The 22,057-nt window shown below is 40.2% G+C and overlaps 1 protein-coding gene and 1 pseudogene across 2 annotated transcripts in view; both read right to left on the bottom strand.

Annotated features, from left to right (window-relative positions):
• SETBP1 (SET binding protein 1) overlaps positions 1 to 22,057 on the bottom strand; it is a 480,012-nt gene that overhangs the window by 338,507 nt on the left and 119,448 nt on the right. The gene's annotated exons all lie outside the window — the stretch shown is intronic.
• Positions 13,108 to 14,550, bottom strand: LOC114048060 (annotated as a pseudogene).

The raw sequence follows: 22,057 nt of genomic DNA, 5'->3' as shown, positions 1-22,057 counted from the left end.
AGGCTTCAGATACTCTAATGGTTCTAGTCATTCTATCTCTACATTGACTTGCTGTGTGAACCTGGGCAAGTACTTTAATCTCTCTGGGCTCCAGCTTCCTCCTATTACTCCTATTCCTCCTGGTTCCTCAATGGTCTCTGGTGCTGAAGTCTACTTACACCCACTATTAGCCTTTCTACTCCCTTATGGGTGATATTCATTTCTACTTTTTTTCAGCTATTACTACATTATACCACATTTTACTGGCATATATATAGCAACACCAGTGAAAAGCTGGAATTTTTTTAAAGGACTGTGAATTTCCTGGAAGCTTGGGGTCATTAAAGGAGCTTTGTCATTTTGCAAAGACAATCCAGCCCTCTCTCCTCTTCTCCTTCAGCTCTAAACCCAACTCATCCACCCATACTGTATGTCCCAGAGAGTGGTATAGTAACCCATGAAAACTCTGAAACATCAAAAGGAAATAATTTTCACAGCATAACTTTACTGTGTTGCAATAGTGGGAATTATAATTCAATGAAATTTAGGACCTGAATTCTGCAAATATCAAATAAAATGGTGCCACAGAGATTCCCCTAAAACAGCTGCAAGACTTCCAACCTAGTATCCAATGACTGGATGCTGAAAGTAAGGTGTTTACGAATTTTTAGCTGAACCATGCACAAGGAGTCTCACAAATGAAAGGGACTGAAATGGGAATATATTAACAGAAATGACACAATTAGTCCCCTGCGGATCTGTGTCAAGCCTGAGGAGTCAGTTGGTTCCTTAGGTCCCTTCAGATATAGATCTATAATCCTATCATCCAGGGCTAGCATTTTCCCTTAAAGTCAAGTAATAATTCCATTCAATTCAACAAACATTTATTGAGCACCTACTATATACGGAACATTTTGCTAAACCCAATGAAGGTGAAAAAAGTTAATATCATAGGATTTTGACCCAGAAGCAACTTGGAAATCAACTTTTAGTTAACTTTGGTATGGCTTTGGACAAGTGACACTTGACTTGAACAGATGTTTTTAAAAGTCTTAAAGCTCTGAGACAGCAGATAAGGATTCATTTTAACCTTAGGAGAAGGGCTTAGAATGCTCAAAAGAGGAAATGGCACCAAAGCTATGACTTCCCAAGCACAGCAGGTATTCTTTATATTCATGGATATCAGCAGTTAAAACTCACATAGTAGAAGGCTAAATTTGGCTTTGTTGCAAGATATCCCCTTGGGCCCTAACAATAAGAACTACTTTATAAACAGTCCTCTCCAGAACTTGAAGGCATCTGCATTAATAGAAAGACTTGCTCCTTTTTCTTAAAGAGGTAGTATTTTATTTGGGAGGGTTTTTTCTTTTCCCCCCTAAATGTCCCTAAAAGTATGTTGCTGTTCCTGGTTAAGATAATTATACTTCGGAAATCAATGTAGAGACCTGAGAAATCAACTTTCATATTGCTGAGAGGCGTAGCAGAAAGATCACAGAACTAGGAGTCAAGGTTGCTGATACTAGTGCTAGGTCTACTACTTTTTAGTAGTATGATCTCTGGTAAGTCACTTGCCCTGTCTAGGCCTTAGTTTCCTCATTTGCAAAATGAGAGGGTTAAACTACAGGATCTCCAAGATTCTTTTTCAATTCTAATGCTCTGTAATTCTAATCAGTACTCATTAATTTATTAAATTAGTATATATTATATATGTGTATGTGTATACATACATACATGGGCTTCTACAGCACCACACTATGAGCCAAGGGCTCTGTTTCCTACAATGGAAATTCAAAGATGTATACTGAAGTCAACTGGGGCAAGCAAAAACTAAGAGAACAATACTCTTCACCTTCATTGGATGTAAGATCTTATCAATATAGATATATCTTCTATCCATAGAGGTAGCAACACTTACTCACGTCATTCTGAAAAGTCCTTGTCCTTGTTTCCTCGGATACTCCACAGAGAATCTACTCAAAGTGCTAAAGGCCTTCCTATAGGTTTTTTTTTGAAAAGCATTTCATAGGTATTAGTAGTAGCATACAGATCCAGTCATTCAGTCAATAAACATTTATTAAGTGCCTACTATGTGCCAGACTTGGTGTTAAGCGCTGGGAATACAAAAATAGGAAAAAGACAGTCCCTGCCCTCAAAGAGTCGATAATCTAACATAGGAGACAATAAGCAGAGACATATGTAAAAAGAGGCTGTATATAAGAAAAGGAGGAATTAATTAAAAGAGGGAAGGCACTAGAATTTAGGGGAGTTGAGAAAGGCTTCCTGTAGAAAATTGGGTATTTAGTTGGGACTTTAAGAAAGCCTGGGAACCTAATCAAGAAGACTGAGATGAGGAGTAAAAACACTCCAGGCATAGGTAAAAGCCAGAGAAAATACCCAGAGCCAAAAGATGGAGTATCTAGCTAGCAGAACAGCAAGGAAGCTGGTGGTAACTGGATCAAAGTGTAAGAAGAATGGAAAGGTAGGGGGAGGAGAAAGGGCTAGATTATGAAGGGCTCTGAATGACAAACAGAAGATTTTATATTTGATTCTGGAGGCCATATGGAGCCACTGGAGTTGACTGACCAGTATCAAGTTCAAAAACAAAAAAACCTAAGGCAGTGTGGCAATCATGGAGAATGTGCTGAACTTTAGGGTCAGGAGACCTTCACTAATTATATGAGGAATTTCATCTTTTTTAGTGATGATTCAATGACAAGACATTTAACCTCTCTGGTATCCATTTCAAGATCTTATAAAAATGAGGATAATAAAACTTGCACTCCTTATGTCATAGAGTTATTGTGAAGAAAGTCCTTTGAAAATTTTAAGGTGCTATATATAACTGTGAATTCTTATTATTCCAGAGACATCACAAGATAGACTGCAATGAAATGCAAAAATTTCCTGTGAATCCAGGAGGGATGCTGGTAGGCTAGAGTAGCCAGATAAAGCTTCATGGGGTTAGTCAGCCTTAAAAGAGCCCTGAAAATGAGCCTTGAAAGATGGATATTATTTGAGTAGGTGAATGAGGGCAAAGATATTCTAGGGTAATTGCAGGGGAAAGACATTTTTACAATAATGTTCGGTGTAAGGGGGAAATGTGGAGTAAGTAAATGGTTCGTTCTCAATTAAATAAGCCCTTAGTTTCATTGAGGATTAATTCTCTAACTATTCTGCATACTTGGGGACCACATCCCCTACTCAGCCACTATGATTTCCAACAGTCTAAGGGCAAATCAAAGCCTCACTTTGTTTTATTTTGTTTTGTTTTGTTTGACAGGAACGTGTTCTGTTTCTTTTTTTTTTGTTTTTGCTTTTTTTTTTAATTAGGACTCCAAATCAGACAAAGGTTTGTAGTGACATTCTGAGTCCCCCAGAATAAATTCTGGTCCAGATACTGTTACTCAAAGCTTTCTGGAAGGCTAAAGATTATTAAGCAAGCATAGGGGTGTGACAGAACCTTTCCTTCAAAGGAAAGGAGCAAGTTATAACAGGTACCAATTTCAGTAAGACAGTTATGGGAAGACACCTGGAGTCTAAGTATTTGCTTTGAATTTACTGTAAAATGGATATCATTATGTTCATTTTTTTAGAGAATGCTGAAAACTATTTAGTGAGAGACAGAGTAATGCTGAAAGAACTATAAGAGGGAATCAGAAGACCAGGATTTTAGTCCTGAATCTTCTGCCATATAGAAAAAAATAACTTTGGATTTAGAGAGAGAAGACTGGATTTACCTATGTGAACTTGGGAAATTGCTTAACCTAGGCCTGAATGTTCTTATCTACCAAAAATGGGGGGGGAGGGTAGATTAAGTGATATCTAAGGTTCTTTCCTACTCTAAATCTATGGTCCTAGTTGTGTGACTTCGGACAAATCACTTAACCTCAGTGTCCTCATACCAAATGAGGGTGCTGGAAGTCATCAAGATCATTAAAGAGTCTTACAGACATAACATTTTATGATTATGTGAAGTCATAGGATATGAGTTACCTCATATAAGTTGAAACATATAAGCAAATCATATAGAGCAAAAAGTATATAAATCTGAAATGTATAAGTGAATGCCTATTGGTAGATAACATTATATATGATGTGTGTGTGTGTGTGTGTGTGTGTGTGTGTGTGTGGAGAGAGAGAGACAGAGCGCACACCTAAATTAGCATGAACACAGTTAAACAGATACATTAAAATATGTTACAAAGAATGATTTGAGTCACTCTCCTTTCATCTAGATGAGGAAAAGGACCACTCCTGAGCTTCTCTGGTTAAGCATTAACCGTAACAGGAGCTGCCAGTAACCTGCTCGTTAAGTTGCAGTGCCCTGGCTATTTAATATATCACTGGCAGATCAAGTCAAGAGAAAAAAAAAGAATAAGGGAATTCCAGGGGCCTTATTTAACCTGTCTGGTGGTACAGAAAGACACAAAAAGAGACAGAAAAAGGGAAAAAGTCAGGACTGGAATGAAACTGAGAATGTCTAATCTGCAGTGAGGGCAGGGCAATGATTCCTGTCTTCAAACAGTTGAAGCCCTGTCCTGTAGAAAGAGAAAACACATTTGGTACGCTGTAGTGCAGACTTGTGATCAATATAAAAAAGATTTATTTATACATCTGAGATATCTAATAAAACAGAATCTTCTGAAAATCAGTGATCTTATCATTTAATATTCAAGAAAAAGTAGGGCAGATTTTTGTGAGAAATACAAAGGAAATCCTGGGACTCGGTCAGAGATTGAGATAAATAATTTATCATTTCCCTTGAGATTTGTCCTTGAGATGCTTATAAATCATCAATATAAGAGATAACACAGGCTCATACATGAAATAATTCAAGAGTATATTATTGTTGCTGTTTAGTCTTTTCAGTCAGGTCTGACAATTCATGACCCCTTTTGGGGTTTTCTTGGCAAAGATACTGGAGTGATTTGCCATTCCCTTCTCCAGTTTATTTTACAGATGAAGAAACTAAGGCAAACAGGGTTAAGTGACTTGCCCAAGGTCACACAGCTAGTAAGTGTCTGAGGTTGAATTTGAATTCAGGTCTTTCTGACTCCAGGCCCAGTAATTTATCCACTGTGCTACTTAGCTGCCCTAATTCAAGAGTTAAAAATACATATTTTATGATATAGTCCAAACAATAAGCTCAACAGTAGTTCAGAGAAAGGGAGAGATCCATGTATGTGTATATGTGTATACACACACATGCACACACACATACATATACATATGTGTGTATATATCCATATATATTCTATATAAAAATACATGACCATGAGCAAGTCCATAGGAAGAGAGAATATCATGCACAGTTGGAAGAGAAAATGAATTTTTCATAGCCTAGTAACAGCAATATTCCAATAACACTGACTCTGAGGTGGATTTTTTCCATTATTCTAGCAGCAGAACATGAGCACATGATTATCCATCAAAATCAGAAGGGGTCACAGTCCAGCCATCTGCTGGCAGCACTTACCAAAAGGGGGAGGGCGGAAAGGATTTGGGAAGGACTCTCACCAAAGAAGCAGCCCAAAGTCCTGCTACACCCACTGGTTCAGCAGTAAAGAGTTTTAGTGTGCAGAGTTCTTTGGAAACCTTCCTGACCAAAGAACTAAAGAAAGCACACTTGCTTTCACAAGCCCCATGCCCTATGGGGTTAGAAGGGCACCATCCCTCCAGGTAACTGAGACAGATAAATCTTTAAAACCAGGTGTGCAGGCCAGGTGGAAAGCCAGTTCCTGTATGAAAACAATACCAGTCTCCAAAAAAAAAAAAAATGAATGAAATTCTCTCCGTCTGCTCCCTGCTCCATGAACTTACCAAGTGGAAGGGGATACCAGAACTTTAGAACCATGAAAGAAGTTCTCCTCCTTGTTTCCCCTCATGCCACCATCATGCTTATTTCTAACACTATGACTTTTTTCTCCACCTGGAATGTCTTTTCCCCTCCTCTGTATATTACTTAGCTATCTTTAAAGGGCTAGCTCAAGCCACACTTCCTCCAAGAAGCCTATTCTTGCCCACAGTGTTGTGTGTTGTGGTGTGTGTATATAAAGATCACAGAATCTACAATAAATGTCATAGTTCAAATCCCAGCTCTGCATCTTACTACATCTATATCTAGGGAAGTCACTCAACCTTTCCAGACCAAAGCTTCCTCATCCCTAAAATTATGGTGAACTAGATCCCTGAGGTCTCTCTCAGCTCTAAACCCAGGAGGGAGTAAAGTGACCATACTCTGAACTCCTCCTGGACTTATATTTAATGTGACGCTGTTTGACACTTAATTGTCCTCTAACTGTTCCACAGGGGCAAACTGCTTGAGAGTAGTGATAATGACTTAGAATGAACAATATGGAATACAGAGTGGAAAAAGAACTGGTACTAAGTTTGGGGGACCTGAATTCTAATTCTCGTTCTGCCACCTATTACTTGGTAACTCTGGAAGAATTGTTTGATTCCATCTGTGCTTCAGTTTCCTAATCTGTAAATTGGGAATACTATTTGTATTACCTACTTCACAGGGTCATTATGAAGAAAGCATCTCAAAATTAAGCTTCTTGAGGACTACAGCTCTCTCACTTCTGTACTTGCATCCCGAGTACCTAGCACAGTGTCTGGCATGCAGTAAGTGCTTAATAAATTCTTTGGATACTAAGCCTTCAAGGCTATGGAAATGCCAGCTCTCCTTTCTTCCTATCCCCTCAGCATAATACTAAACACAGAATTAATTTTCCAGAGCCAACGGAACTCCTTCATCAATGCAATTTTCTTTCATATTCTATCTTTGCCTAATGCCCATCACCCCTTGTTTGTCTTCATGCCTTAAAGTGTCAAAACACTTGTAATTATGTAATATAACACTATTACATTTGTAGAAGGAATTAAGGTACCTGAGTTTTTCTCCTAGCTCGGATACTAAAGAGCTGTGTGATCAAATCATTTAACTGCTCTGGGCCTCAGTTTCCCTGTGGATATAATAAGGATGGGGAACAAGATGACCCCAAATGCTCATTCCAGCTCTAGAATTCTACAGTTCTATTTCACTCTGTCTCCTTCATTCCTGGGCAGAATCTCCCACCATGTGGGAAGCAATTCAATAAATAAAATGTGGGTATACTGTTAACAAATGTGAACTCATATTAATCAGTTCAAGAGCTGAAATTCTTGGAAGAGAATAACCTGAGGCATCACAAAGAAGCCTTGGGAGAAAGTCAAAGGGGAAAGAAATTAATAATTAACATGCAAGACTAACTTAGCTACATCAGGCTTTAGAAGGCTTAGGTGGTTTCTTTGAAGCCAGGCCTCTGGTTTTCCTAGATGACAATAGGAAAAAAAACTGTCTTATAATTCATATTTTCATAATGGTGTATAAATTCTTACTAGATTACCAAAAGGTTAACCTCATTGAGGGCAGGAGCTGTGCTCATCTGTGTATCCCCAACACTTAGACCAAAGCACTGTACATTATATCTTCTTAAGAAATTTCTGTGGAGGGGCAGCTAGGTGGCGCAGTAGATAGAGCACTGGCCCTGAAGTCAGGAGGACCTGAGTTCAAATCCGACCTCAGACCAAACACTTGACACTTACTAGCTGTGTGACCCTGGGCAAGTCACTTAACCCCAATTGCCTTAAAAAAAAAGAAAGAAAGAAAGAAATTTCTGCGGAATTGAATTGGTTCATTTCTACCTCATGTGTCCATAGGTCACTTATCAGGAACCTTAAAAGGTCTTGAATATGCCCAAGCATGAATATCACAAAATTTAATTTAATTCAATTCAACAAGCACCTACCATATGACAAGAACAGTTCTAGTCAACAGAAATTAAAAAAAAACAATAAAGTGAAACAATCTCTGACCTCAAGGAGCCTACTTACTTCAGGAAAATAACACATACACTGATAAGTAAAGGAAAAGTACGTAGAAAGTGAAGTCCAAAGACATTTCAATAGGCTAGGAAGCACTAACAAATGATGCTTAATGAAGCTGGGGCTTAAAGGCACTAGGGACCTTATGACACTAGGGACTAGAGGCAGAGGTCAGAAGGGAGAGAAACACAGAGATAGAGACAGAGAGAAAGAGAGACAGACAGACAGAGAGAGGACTATAGGGCACTGTCTTAAAAGACACCCAAGGTTACAGGGCAGAGCAAGAATGATTAGAAACAAAGGAGACTTAGAAGGGATAGTCAGGCAGATAAAAGGAGAACCAAGAGAAATACGTTTTATGAAAACCAAAAGAGAAAGAGTATTAAGGAAGCATTTGGGGGAGGGGATGGTAAATATTGTTAAATGTTACACAGAAATCAAGAAGGATAAGAACTAAAAAAAAATCATTTAATTTAGTAATCAAGATATCTTTGGTTACCTTGGAAAGAATGGTTTTAGATGATGAGGGTAGGGTGCTGACTGGCAGATAACTAGGAGCTGAGAAGCAAGAGAGAAGTAATAACAATTCATACAGGCAAGTAAGGCTCATGTATTGTACTCTTTGGCAATCTGCATGGGTCCTCATTTAGAACTTATTTACTCTTAACACACACACACACGGCAAAAATTGGTAATCTAGTTTTTTGAAAACAAGGATGTGAAACTCTAACTTGGAAAAATAAGAAGATAAAATAACAGATGAAATAAAAGGAGAAAATGGGAACAAATAAAAGAAAACAAAAGGTTAAGTACCTGGAAACTATTTAGTATGGTAACATAACCCACTTCACTATCCCCTATATGTAATAAGGTAGATAAATAATGCTACAAGAAGGAAGGATTTGTGATTTTCTCAGCCTGGATACAAAAGTCGTAGAGAAGGTGTTGACTCCTAGACACAGAGAAGTTAAATGAGATTACCCAGAGTTACACAACTAGAAGGCATAGAGGAATGCTTTGAACCCAAGTATTCTGAATCCAAGCCCAACGGTACCAATTCTGCCACACTGCTTCTATAGTATCCTTGGACAATATGGAGTTGATCAGGATACCTATAAATCACCCAGAAAAGGTGTTAAAGCAAAACCTTGAATGCTACTCAGGGCAGGTACTTAGAGACCCAGATTCGGTGCCTAGCCTCTGACAATGACTAGCTGTGTGATTTTGGAAAAGGACTTCATCTCTCTGGGAGTCAATTTCCTCAGCTATGTGCTGAGATTGGTAATACCTGTACTACTTATTTCATAAGACATTTTATAAATGGTATCCTCATTTATAAGCTTAAAGATGAAAGGAATCAAACCGTGAAGGCCCCTTGCATCTGGCAGTATTCTGTATACAGTGGGCACTTAATCAATGTTAATGAATTGGGAGAGACTGACCTTGATTATCTCTATGATCTCTTCCATCACTGAAATTGTTAGGAAATTCTTATGGGTTCTATTTAAAAAAAGAGAAGTGTATCTTATTTTAGAAAGACTTTCTAGGGAGTAAAAATCTTTGTTGTCATTTAAAGGGATAAGCTCCAATTTCTTGTGAAATTCACTTAAGTCACACACACTCCATTCAATAGTTTTGCCAAATAAATGGCACACTGCTATATTTACAGTTGGGGGATAAACCAGTCATCATTTCCCACCAGAAAATTACTCCCCAGGCTTTTACAAGTCAGCTTTTACCAAGAGATGAAGATAGTGAAGATGCCCAATAATTAGCATCAGATGCCTCAGAATTTACAGTGGGCTAAGAACTAGAGAGGCAAAACTAGTTCCCTTTCTACCCATGGTACAGTCGGTATGTCAGGGTCTTAATAAAAGGAAGTCTTCAGTGGAGGGAGCTAAGCTACTTCCCACTTCACTTCCACTGAACTCCACAGCGAGTCAAAGGAAATCAAGCTGTGAGGAAGAAATCTTTGTACTAAACTGAATATGCTAGGTCCACTGGGGAGGCTCACTGCTGTCTCTGGTGTGCAAATATATATACTAGGTGGGCAGTGCATGCAGAGTGGAGAATTGAGAGTCCGTGATTTCATAAGGAGAAGAGAAGAGAGTGAAGGGAAAAAAGATAAGGGTGGGTACTGATGGCACTGAACAGCTAAAGAGACACATCTGATATCCTAGTCACATTCTCCATAATTTGCAGCACTTTAATAAGCAGGAGTATTCCAAGAATGGCAAATGGGAAAACAGCTATGAAATCATTAGACCATCCAAGAACAATTCATTAGATGCCATGCACAGCAGCGCCAAGTTATTAGCAGTAATGCCTCCTGATAAGATACGACATCTATTTATATACCAAGGCTATTGTATTTAATTCACTACTTATCAGCTTGCCTTTCTGTAACAAGAGGGGTCAGACTTAGTTTGATAGTGGAGGTCCACTTCAAAATCCAAAAACACTGTAACCCTATATTTAGTGAATCAGGTATGAAGGAGCAGACAGGAGAGGGGAAGGAAGGGTCTCCTTCGTCCCCTGGGGGGCAGAGCAGAGAGGGAAGAAATGAGGCAAGAGTTCTAGGTGTAAACATGTCCTAAGCAATCTTTTCCTCAACTCCTTAATATTCTGAAAAGTAGACTTAAATATACTTCCTCTAGCTGCCCCTATGCTCCACAACTCTCCACATTTCCATAACCTCCCAATCTTTAATAACTAATCTGCAGTCTCTTCTTACTCAACCCCGTCCTGTCAAGAAGTCTCATGTTTTTGCTTGCCTAAGGGCAACTGTTTGAGGTAGGCTGGAAGAAAAAGGTGTTTAGTTATTAATTTTGTGGTTTGAAATTCTATCCCCCACCATCTTAATTCTAAGCAGGTATAAACCATTCCACAGTGGTCCCCTTACTTTTTCACTTTTTCTCTCCTCTCTTCCCATGCACTGGAAAAAGCCTTGACTGAGTCTCAGAAGATGAATAATAATAATAATTATTATTAACAACAATTAGTATTTAGATAACACTTTGTTTTGCAAAGCACTCTATAGACATTACCTCATTTTATCCTCACAAGTTCCCTAGGAGGTAGATTCTGTTATTATCCCCATTTACAGAAGAGGAAACTGAGGCAGAGAGCAGTTAATTGACTTGCACAAGGTCACGTGTTTATTTAGGTAGGATTTGAACTCAGGTCTTCCTGACTCCAGATCCAGTGATCTATCCACTGTGTCACCTACCCCAGGCTTTTCTAGCCTAGACTCTGCTACTAACTCATATTTTGGGCAACTCAAGTTCTCTGGGCCTTTCTTAGTTTCATCCTTTATCAATTAGGGGAATTGATGATCTTACCTCCTACAGGAAGGAGGCCCATCCTGATCCCTTCAGTTCCTTCAAATTACTATGTATATATTCTGTATTTACTTATATCTGTACATTTTATCCCCTTCCCATCCCTGAGAGAATAAAAGCTTCCTAAAGGCAGCTATTTTGCTTTGATATTTAGCACAATACCTAGAACAGAGTAAGAGATTAATAAATGCTTGAATGAATGAATGAATTACACTCAACTTTTCTTAACCTTGGTATTTACAGTTCCTTGAACATAGTAGGCACTTAATAAATATTTACTGAATGAATGAATAATCTAGGTACCTTCTGGCTCCAATATTCAATGTATTCTATGATCATACTTTTCCTCTTTGAAAATCCCAAAGCGTTGGCTTGATGGATAGGAAAGGACATGAAAAAATTTATCAGGGAAGGAGAGAAACAAAGGATTATTCTGGTTCTTTGTTTTTATCTCCTGCATCCCAACCTCTCCGTAAGAGCCCTTCTTTTTCATTCTTGGAATGACTAAAAGCAAGGTATATCTAAAAATTACAAGCCAAGTAGGCATCACTACTAAACATGAGGTAATCACTGCATTCCTTTAAGTGTTTTAATTATAGCCTAAAGAACTTCTGGGGTATTCCAAGGAGATGAGTGCCATTCAATTCCCCACTCTATCTTGGTTGCCAATCACCTCTCCACATCTAGCTGTACTTGGTCATTAGCCAATAAACTCATCAGACTAACAACCCCAGCAAAGGCTCTTCTTAGCAACAGCAGCAATAGGAGCCCAGGAAATGGCTAACGAGCTATAAAGTGCCTCTGACTCACTCCTTCTGACATGTCTAGGAATTGAATAATAATTTCTCTTTGCCAATTAAATTCCATGCACTGCAGGTACACCACTGGCTAAATATAGCACTTTCTCTACAATTCTAGGCCTAGAGAAGCCTTAAATTCATTCAGGAAAGGGGAGGTGGAGGAAAATGACTTGCTCTCTAGGTTCTAAAACATCTTCGTAGTGGTGAAGGAGATGACATAGAGGATAGAGACTCAGAGGACTGAGATTCTAGAGTCATGTCTCCCACCATCTAGATGTGTCACCTTTGCAGAGTCATTTGTGGTCAGTGAGCTTCAGTTCAGCATCTAAAAAGCGAGGAAATGACAAATAAGTCATTTGTAAGGTCCAGATCAAATATTCTATGATTTATATTTCTTTTTTTTTGGAGGCTTAATTAAAATTTTATTTCAATTTCTTATCATATCCAACTTTAACATCACCAAAAAACTAAAAGACAAAACAATAAGCAAACAAGACAAATAACCAAGTTTCAAGTCCCCACCTCCTCCTCACCTTGAGTTCCCTTCCAACATCAGGACTACATTTTGACTAATCCCAAGGAGACATCTAGAACAATGAAGCAGCTAGACCTGAGGGAAGGGATTTAGGGAAAATAAGTAAGGGTAGGCAGCCAATAGGAAGTAAAGAACATGACCACAGATACTTCTTCGCCCTTGGAAATAAGTAGCTAATATCTACATCTATCTATCTATCTATCTATGGAGTGAATGTATACACCTTGTTGGACCAGGGGGACAAGGGGTTGCTGATGCCTTCCCCTTCTGCACCACAGAGGAGTTTCCCAACAGAAATTCACTGCCTCAAGGTATCTCAGAGCCAAAGCTAAACTCTAGCCTCCTGGTTTTTACTGAGGGTATTTGTCAGAGACAGACACTGCTTTTTGTTACCATGGACAGCACAGGGAAGGGGAAAAAAAAGGTTCTGGGATAACTGGGGATGGAAGCAAAAGAAAATAGGCATAGGGAGGTCTAGCTACTGAGGAAGCACAAATGAGTAGTAGCCTGGCAGCCCTTACAAGGGCAGGAGGCAAAAATCAACATGACTTCACCTCCAACCCTTCTGCCTCCCCCTACCCCTTCACGTGACTGAGGGAGTCAGGGACACAGAGAGAGTTCTCCCTTTTGGGTCATCAAAGTGATTCATGATTTTGAGGTTGAGGAGCATGTGCAGGCTGAAAGTGAAGATGAAAAGCATGAGGAGAATGGAAACCAGCCCCATCCAGATGGCAGGGGAGAAGAAGCCAGCACAGTCACTTGCATAGGAGAAGTTTCCACCAGAGCAGTTGAAGGCCTGAATCTGGAAATTCTGGAAAGTCACATGCCAAGGAGTGGGATCAGGTGAAGACATCAGGATTCCTTGCTTTGAACGGTGGGTGCTAACATACTGGCAGCGGAAGGAATAAATGCTAGGTGCTGTGACATGTGAGAAATAGAAGGCAACTGATGATTTGTTGGTGTGGATCTCTAGGCGATCCATGGTAAACCAACTTCGGGCTGAAACAGGGTAGAAATGACTACTCAGGATAAATCTGATGATCAGGAATGGGCCAAAGAGGTTGTTATATGTCAGCACAAGCTGGGCAAAGGAGGTGTTCCAGCTGGAGCCAGTCAGGTTGAGTGTTGGGGTTCCAAAGGTGAGTAAAGTTAGGTCACTTGCCTGGCTCTTATAAACCAGTGTGAAGCGCTGGGCCCAGAAGAGGATGCGAGGCTCTGTATCACTGTAGCTCACTGGTGACAGGACAGGTGGTGAGAGACGCAGAGTCTGAACATCCTTCTCCTTCTGAAGGGGGTGCCGCCCCAGACTCCCAGACATCAGCGACAAGTCTCGAACTACCCGGGAAGGCCCAAGGGCAGTCAGTATGGCTGTATGGGGTACACCTTCTGACTTGAATGTGCTCATCACCTGCCCAATAATCTCATCGTTGCCTGTGAGTACTTCTTTGAGAACCATCAAGCCAGGACCTGTGGTATAGGGCAGTCTCAGGAGGAGCACAGCAGGGAGAGTGTCACTGAGCTTCAGCTCCCTCAGAGTGGCCTGGTCTACACGGAGAGGACTAGCTCCCAACTTCTCCTTCAGGTAAGAGGTCAAAGTACTGACTGCATAGCAGTCCACTGAAGGCAGGATCAAGGAAAAGGGAGCCAATTCCAGAGCACTCTCCAGGTTAGAGAAAGCACTATTCTGCTTGTCGCCAAACACACCACCATATGCAGTGAAATCCTCGATGCTTAGTTTTTCCTGCAGGAACAGCAGCACGTTCCGGGGTCCCTTCTCCAGGGCATGGTCTAGGTAGCAGGAAAGCTGGATATCCGTTGTGATGTGACCTTCGTGGGTATTTTCAAGTGGAGGAACCCACAAATCACGAGAGCTCGACCACAGCACCAACGGCACTCGCTGCTCCGCAGACACCCACGCAGCAGAGCCGAGCAGCGCGACCAGCAGCAGCGGGGGCAGCGCCTGAGGCCGGACCACGGACCTGCCGGCGATTCCTGCAGGCGCAGCGGCCAGCACCCCCTTGGCCATCGCCGCGCTGCCTAGGAGTTATATTTCTGTTATTATTTAATCCCTGGCTTTATTTTCTTTCTGTCAACCGGCTTACATCCATGAGCCTCCACCGCTCCCCCCCCCAAAAAAAATCACATAAAGGACAAAACAGTGCTAAAATCCCGAACAACAGGGGATCTGGTGGCCTAGGGAAAGAATGGAAGAGCAAAACAATAATAAAGGAACAACTTTACCTGGTCACCCCCAGGTAAGCAAAGGCTACTGAAACACAACCACACATTCTTGGAAAGTTCTCAGTACCCCCTGAAGCTCTTCTCTATGTAATTACTCGGTATATTAGGCAGTCCAACACTATGAGTAACTCTTGGCTGCTGTGACTTCCTAGGATAACCGTTTGTTGTTATTGTTTTTTTGCCCCAGAACGTTGCGCTGGAACTGGAAGCTCAAGCCTAAGGGGAGAAATTCTTCTTCAAAGTCAGGAGGAGCACTGTGTGTGGTAGTCAGGTGGTACTCTGAACACCATTTGGAAAGAAAAGAAGGTGGGAGGACTATCGCTCTGCTAACACCAAGAAACATCAAAAAGAATATATGCATTGTGTGAAAGTATGGTGTATGTGTGTGTGGAGGGAGGGGAAATGGACATGGATTGATCCAGGAGAGTTTAGACAGAAGACAATGAGAATGTACTGATACCATCAACCTGAGAAGGGAATTAAGAGATAAAATAGAATGGGATTAAACTACTAGAAGTCTCAGAGGACCACAGGGAAAACTACATGTCCCAGTATGCACTGACAATAGGCCCTGTGTACCTAACCAGCTCACCTATATTGACCCTGATGGTAGAAAGAAGCCCTATGAAAAAGCAGCGCAGTGGGGGAGGGAGCCACCCAAGGGGCATCTCAGTTACAGCCCTGATTCCATTTCTAATCCAGAGAACAGACACTTTTAACCCCAGCCTCTAGATCCTGCTGTTCTTCCCAGCAGGAGGAATAACTTTGAAGCAATTTTATAAAAGCTTATAGCAAATGCATAGATCTATGCCCAAACATTGTTAATGCTTTTTCCCCTGGCTCTCAATCTCTCTCTCTGTCTCTCTGTCTCTGTCTCTTTCTGTCTGTCTGTCTGTCTGTCTGTCTGTCTGTCTCTCTCTCTCTCTCCCCCTCCTCTGGGTTTCTGTCTCACACACACACACCCCTTACCCCTCCTGCCTCTTCCCCAACTAAGTTTACTTTATCACAAGCTAAAGCATTCTTTTATGCCCTAGTGAATTTTCAGAAGGTACCTTGCAGACAATTACATTTTACAGATAAGGAAACTGAGGTGCAGAGAATGAAATGATTTGCTCAATTAATGGGAAAACCAGGTTTCCAGGCAAACCAAAGAACCCCTGGGCTGGTAATGGCGGTGGGGATTTTTCTTCATTAACCTGTGAGGAAACCTACACTTTTCCAAGTGGTAAGAGGCAATGAACTACTTCCCTAGAAACCTGATCCTACAACTGAGCATCACAAGAATTTTCCTGATTTTCTTTCCCTTAATTTTTGTAAAACTCTTTCGTTGCTATTAACTAACTGGATCACCTTGGGCTTCATCTCTATGTTATTACAGTTTCTTATCTATAGGATGAGAATTATAATGCTTGCTCTCCCTTTTGCTCAGGGCTGTTGTGAAGAAGGTACTTTGTAACCCTTAATGCAATACATATATGTGAGTTATTATTATTATCATGATTATTATTCTAGCCTCTAATCCGTCTAGTTCAGAAATTCTAGAATTTCGGTGAATAAAATTATTTTTCTTTCTCCTACCCCATTGTAATATTTTGGATTTTTTCCCCTCTATCTTAGCCTTATGTCCAGGACTAAGCAGGTCCAGTTATCTGAAGTGAATGAACATGCTCAGCTTTAAAACATTCCCTTAATGTGAGAAATGTGGCAAATCCTGGGAAAGATGGTAGTTTGGGGAAATTCTTAATACTTCTTGCCTTGGGGATCATTATAGGAATGACCAGACTTTTCATTTGGGGGAGTAAAAACTTCCCTCAACGAGTAGTATCTAAGGAGTAGAGTTTTTTTTTTCTACTTTTTTTTTGTGACAGTAGGAAAAAGAGAGCTATGTATAGGCCCAGAAAACTTATCTGTACTGGTGAGCCTCACTTCTTAAAAGCAAGTCCCCATGCCGGACTGTTTAACCCTGGCACCATACACTGATAATCAGGGAAAAGGTCACCCAAAGGTATGTGCCTGGAATTTACTCTGAAGCAACCTACGATCCAAAGTTCATATTCAATGCTCATGCAGTTCTAATTGATTAGGGTGGCAGAGCTCTGGCCTAGGAATTTATAAATTATCAGAATAACTAGTGGTTAACTGAAGGCCTGATTATTAGGGCCTGCTATAATTTCTTGCCCACTGTTGCCATATACCACTCACCACCACCTACCCACAATACCTGCACCCCAACCCCATCTCTTTATTTAAATCCCACCCATGCTTTGAGACCCAGCTTAAGCTCTACCCACTCCTTGAAGCCTTGCTTGACTACTTAAGCACACAATGACCTTTTCTGAATTCCTATAGCATTCATAGTATGTACCACACAAATTATCCTAGGTAGGCTGTCCTCAAAGAATTCTATGTAACATCCTAGTTTCCACCAGGTGTGACTCAACTGAATGGAATGTAAAATCACATTTTCAAGTGTCTCCAGTCTCCTGTGGTATACTAAGATTCCTAATAGCAAAAAATAATACTGTGCCATGTGCATAAAAAGGTTGAGAACTACTGTGCTAGGTTAGAGACTGTCTCTTATTATCTTCTAATTCTTAAATAAATGCAACTATCATTAGCCCAATCACTAAGCAGGTAGTATGTCTTATACGACTTAAAATGAACACTCAAAGTTCTTAGAATTCGCTGTCAATTAAAGTGAGGAGAGAAAAAAAGGGCCCAACCCATCCTGTCCTGAGCAAAAGAGATCAAGGAAAGACTGCTGAGCTACTTGACCTTGAACAAGTCAGTTACTTGACCTCACTGGGCCTCATCTATAAAATGAAGGGGCTGGACAAGAAGGTGTCTAAGGCTTCTTCTAGTTCTGATACTCTGTGAGTCAGTGACTCTAGAGTGAATATAATTATCTTTCTACCAATTCTTTCCCTTCCTAGCCCATCACCACTAAAAGCATAGGAATGTAACTTCAGCGTACCAAGGTGCCAACAAAGCCTGAGAAAATGTCACAGTGAGGATCTGTTTCAGGGAAAAGACCTCGGTAGATGACGTCATTCTTAGTTTTTGTCCAGTCTACTGGCTCTTTTAAATTGTTGCTCTAGGACCTCTTACACTTCCGAAGCAGGAAAACCAATGCTTATATTAGACTCTTATCAGTAGGAATCCGTGTGGAAAAGTACTTTCTGAAATAAAAGCAACTTGGGCCAGGCATGTTGTGGTCAGTCCCACTAAATGTCAGGAATGTGGGGAGGAGCTGGTTTACTCTACATGCAGGTTAGGACAGACTTAGTCTAGTTAAAGATCAGTGTCGCTTCTGTCTCACACCCACCCTTTCAAAGAACTAACATGTGGAGTCCCTGAAAATACAGTCAGAGACATTCAAGATCTACCTCAATTCCTAGGGGATTTCTAAAAGTAATGACTGTGAAGGGGAGGAAAGAAAATAAATTCTTGCCACCAAAACCTGAGTGATGTTCAAGTGAATCTGACTTAGCCAGACCAGTTCCTCAGGAATGATCCTCTGTTTCCTCAGGAGATGACCAATTAAACTCTCTCCTCCATCCCCCCCGGGGCAGGTTGGTAGAATTCGAAGAGCCCTATACCCATCCTCAGGAAGCCTGGATTTGGATCTCACCTCTGACAATGACTAGCTACTTAACCACCTCAGGCACTTCCTGGTCATGCGACCTAGGGCAAGGCACTTAACTTCTGTCTGCCTCAGTTTCCTTAACTGAAAATGCAGATACTAACAGTACCTACCTTTCCAGGGTTGTTGTGAGAGTCAAATGAGATAACAACATTTGTAAAGCACTTAGCATAGGGCCTGGCACATAGCAGGCACTATATAAAAGCTAGCTATTAGTGTTATTATTAAGTCCCATATATGTCTCTGTGAGTCTTGATTACCTCTTCTATAAAACGGGTATAAAAATGCTTTTAGTTTCTATTCAAGACCATAGGATTTTAAATCTGCAGCTGGAAGGGACCTCAGAAGCAATCTAGTCCAATGCCTCCATTATAAATATGAAGAAACCAAGGTCTAGGGAAGTTTAAGTGACTTTTGTCAAGGTCATAGAGATGGTAACCATCAGAAGTGGACTTGCCACCCAGGTCTTCTGAATCCAGAGTCAGTGATAACAGAGTTTCTATGGATCATTCTATGTAAAGTGCTACCTAAATTTGAGTAAATATTATTCCAGTGAAATAGCTTTATGGAGCTTAAGAATTTAGCAACATACAGTCATAGTTGGGGAAATAATCATCTCCTTCTAAATTGCAATAATCTGGGGCAGAACTCAAGTCACACAACCTTACCCTAGGTACAGCTCAGAGGAGTTTTATAGTTAGATCATTCTTAAATGATCATTTTTATAACTGATATTTTTTATTAACACTGACATTTTTTCTTTCTCATAAATAAGTTTGTTCCCACTGCTGCTAGTATTTTGGAGGTTAAAAAATATAGGAAAGGGAGCTATGATTCTCCCAAAGGTACATAAAAGAGGTCATGGGATCTTAATAAAATGAGCTTCCTGACAGCTTCTCAGAAAAGTGTGACTGAATACCAGCAGTCTTTCCTGCCTTTTGCACATGGAGCTCATGACATCCTAAGTAAGCAAGCTCAGAATTTGCCACGGCTTACAGTAAGAGAAAGAAACAAACAAACACACATAAAGAAGATATGTTGGAACGACACTGAAGGTTCAATGGTAAATAAGCTGGATACCATATTAGACTATACCAGAATCCTTCCAAGGGCCTCACAGATTAATCAAAGCTCACCACTGAAGCTCACCAGGTATAGGAAATGCTTTACCTGATAAATTAACTCTGGAGCAGTTCTGAGAAAGGGAAGTAACACCTCCTATCTGTACTATCAGCATCTTTTCTGTGTCCCATGTGAAACTCAGGTTCCATAATTACAGGATCTCACTCCAGGTTTATGTCTAAAGGATGCTATGTCCATCCTCACAAGTGAATGGATGCTATCCTCTGCCCAAGCATCCAACAAAGAATTAGATTCTCCTTTATTAAAACCCTACAGATGTTAATGTATTTGATCTTCCTCTCCTCTTAAAAACAGACTATCTATGCTTAACTTTAGGAAAATCTTATCATGGGAGGAAAAAAGTACAGCATAGATAACAAAAGGACACTGTTCCTAAGCTATATTTTGTTTCATTTTGTTTTAAACAATCATTTATTAAGACCTTTTTAGTATAAGGAATTAGGGATTAGACCTATGATTTCATTGATTGTAAAGTGTTCTTTTTACCAAAGGCTGGTCAGCACCTTTTCCACCAGAACAAGCGTTCTTAACCTAGGGTCCACAAACTTGTTTATAAAAATATTTTGATAACTTTATTTCAATATACTGTAATCCTATATGCTTTATTTTATTCATTTAAAACATTATTTTGAGAAAGGGTCCATAGGCTTCACTAGATGGTCAAAAGGGTCTATGACACAAAAATTGTCAAGGACCCCTGAGCATAAAGCACTGAGAAGTTAAGTGAATCATCCAGGGTCAGATGAATAAGTATGTGTCAGAGACGTGATTGAATCTAGGTCTTCCTGGCTTTGAGACAGGCTAAATATTTAGCCCCAGTCCCTGCCCACAAGGAGATTTCATTCTACTATGTTCTGTGAAACCCTGGTAATCTGCACAAAACAAACAGAGCAGTTAAGAAAAAGCTCCAATGCTAGCAATATTTTCCCTCTAAAATATTAAATATGAAATTATCTAAGTAACTAGTACAGTTCCTGTAGTATAACAACTTTTCAGTATGGAAATCAAAGATTTTCTTTCATTCTGATCCAAAGTTTCCCTAATTTTCCTTTACTTGGAGAGTATCCCATACTTTCAAACTATACCTTTCTAATCCCAAACTAGCCTTTATAGGTACTCTCAGTATATTTTAAATGTACCAAAATATACTGTGGCTAACATTTTAGGAAAGGCTGCATTGGAAGACTTATCCAAATTACAAAAGGCAGATTCACTTTGCAGAAGAATTGCCTGCACAGTTCCTCTGAACAACAAGCTCTCTAAAAGCATTTAAAATGAAATTTGATCTGTAAACATCATGAAACCCTTTAACTCTTTGGGAACACATCCATCACACAATACAAGGGACAACTTTCCTAAGATTCTCTACCACAACAGCCCTTATGGTCTTTCACCTTGTTGTGGCTTTGTCATGTTCCCTCTTACAAAGGGCTTCATTGTAGAGCCAGGGAAAGCAACTCCAGGATTTGTGAAATCTGAAAGCACTTCAGGTTGACAGGTGCTCTACAAATGAAATATCCTTCCAATTACTGCTACTGTACTATAGTGAATTAAACTCTATCCCTATAACTAAGGAAACAAGTCAGTTGGTGTATCAGCCACCTTTCTTACTCCACCTCTCTCTATTCATACCCATCTCCTTATAAATAAAATAATTCTTAAAGAGAGAAATCTAAATTACCTTCAAAAGCAATATTATCCTTTGTACATTACTACACACCATCAGAATTAAATTGTCAGGGCTTTGAAGTCTGTAAACTGATTCCTAGGTAGTTGTTCCAAGTGATAACTCCGCCTGCTACCCAGAACATCTTTTTATTTGATGTCCTAGCAGGAAGCACATCTGAGGGAGGATAGGAAACTTAAAGCTATTGACAAGGTGACAAGAATGTCTTAGAATGACAGCCGACTGAACTGATCCCATTTCACTGACAAACTCAATTGCCTCAGCAAATCCGATGAAAGTCAATACTGCCACTCCCTCCCTAGGCTCTGCCCTGTTCTTTCAACCCTGGACAGTAGTGAACTAGTTACCCAATAGGGGATAGTTGAAATTCGTGCTTTCATAGAGTGTAGAATGAGAAGCAACTTAAAGAAAGAGCTAGTTGAAAGCCCTTTCATTTTACAAATAAGAAAACTGAGGCAGAGAGAGTGTAAAGTCCCTTGTCCCAAATGCCACAGATAGTTAAGTAGCAGAGCTGAGATTCAGACATGAATAGTATGATTCATTGTACTTTCCACCACAGATGCCTTCTTGCAGTAACTCCTCAGCTGTGGCAGGCCAAAGGTTTTCTCATTGCCAACAACATCTGTTCATTGCCAAATGGAGCTACTGTTTTCTTAGGTAGAGCTTCAAACATATTCTCCTCCCCTTAGGTCCTTTATGTGGGCTTTACGCCCATTGTTTACTTTCCAATGTTCTTTACCACAAAGGTCCATTTGTTCAAAAACAAGGTGACTGAGGTGCACAGGTGGCTCATCTGCCTTTTGTGCCAATGGACTTCTG

The sequence above is a fragment of the Vombatus ursinus genome, unplaced genomic scaffold (assembly GCF_900497805.2).
Source record: "Vombatus ursinus unplaced genomic scaffold, bare-nosed wombat genome assembly UNPS02014791.1, whole genome shotgun sequence".
NCBI classification, from domain to species: Eukaryota; Metazoa; Chordata; class Mammalia; order Diprotodontia; family Vombatidae; genus Vombatus; species Vombatus ursinus.
Note: the sequence above shows the minus strand (reverse complement) of the source record. Positions and strands in the feature narration are given on the sequence as shown.